Source organism: Schistocerca piceifrons, chromosome 11, assembly GCF_021461385.2.
Source record: "Schistocerca piceifrons isolate TAMUIC-IGC-003096 chromosome 11, iqSchPice1.1, whole genome shotgun sequence".
NCBI classification, from domain to species: domain Eukaryota; kingdom Metazoa; phylum Arthropoda; class Insecta; order Orthoptera; family Acrididae; genus Schistocerca; species Schistocerca piceifrons.
The window spans coordinates 41,374,089-41,375,628 of NC_060148.1; positions in this window are offsets into that span (position 1 = coordinate 41,374,089).

Genomic DNA, 1,540 nt, shown 5'->3' on the forward strand with positions numbered 1-1,540 from the left:
ACTACACAGGATCTCATTGCTACACTCCACACAAACCGCAACACCACTCCTGGTCACGATCAAGTCACCTACCGCCACCTTTGTGAAGCTCCTGTCTCTTTCCTCTCCACCCTGGCCAGGCTCACCAATGTCGTCCTGCCCACCGGCTACTACCCCGACCTACGGGAAACCTCCTGTATCCTGATGTTCCTTAAACCCAGTAAACCGCCGTCCGCCGTCTCCTCCTACCATCCCATCAGCCTTACCTTGATCTTCAGCAAGGTCCTGGAATCCATACTCACCCGCCGCATGCACCAGCATCTCCACCACCACCACCACCTCCTTCCCGTTACCCAGTGTGGCTTTCGGCTGTCCTTCTCTTCCGATGACCTTCTCCTTCACATCACTCATCTCCGTTCCAAACAGCTTAATTCCCGTCGCTCCGCTATCTTCCTCTCCCTGGACCTCGAAAGTGCCTATGACCGCATATGGCATTCCAGTCTCCTCTTCAAGCTCCAAACCTTCGCCCTTCCTATTAACTATGTCCGTCTGATCGACTCCTTTCTCTCCTAACGTCCTTCCTACACCTTTTTTCCCTTCGACAGTGTGCCCCAAGGCTCCGTCCTCTTCCCCCCTTCTGCACCTTTTATATACGTCTGACATGCCGCCGCCATCACCCCCCGTCCACCTCCTCCAGTTTGCCGATGACACAGCCTTCCTTGCCCTCGCCCCCACCCTGCAGTGTTCCCAACACCTTCTCCAATCCCATCTTGACCAGTTCACCGCTTGGTGCAACCAGTGGTTGCTTAAGGTCAATCCCTCCAAAACCCAGGCGATCATTGTAGGCAAAACAACCCCTTCCTTCCACCTCCTCGATTTCTATCTAACCATCTATCTAACCATCCTATCGCCCTCACCCCCACCCTTAAGTACCTTAGCGTCACCCTCGACCATCGCCTCTCCTGGACCCCCCATCTCCGGACAATCCGAGCCAAGGCGAGCTTCCGACTCCGTCTCCTCAAGCTCCTTTCCGGCCGTACGTGGGGCCTGGACCCCTCCACCATACTCCACACCTATAAATCCCTCATCTGCCCTATCCTCTGTTACACCCATCCTGCCTGGACCTCCGCCCCCCCTACCTTTTACAAATCCCTTCAGATCCTTGAACGCCATCCTCTCTGCCTCACCTATCGCATCCGTCTCCCCTCCCCCACATGGATCCTGTATGACCTCATTCCGTTCCCCCACCTCCCTCTTTTCCTCGAACTGATACGGATCCTCTACACCTCCTGTAAACTCGATCCTCCTCACCCGCTTGTCTCACCCATCCTCTCCCAACCCTGCCCGCAGCCGTACCTGTATCTCCACATCCCACCTGCGCTCCATCTCTCCACCCTCCTTACGCTCTCCCAAGGTGGCTTCCGCCAGCTGCCCCTTCCTGATGATGCCCTCCTCCCCTCCATCTACCCCTCCTACCAACTTTGATCCTCCCTCCCTATTCCTGTATTTGTCCCTTTGGGCACCCTCCCTCCCTTCTCTCCCCCTTCCCTCCCTCCTCCCT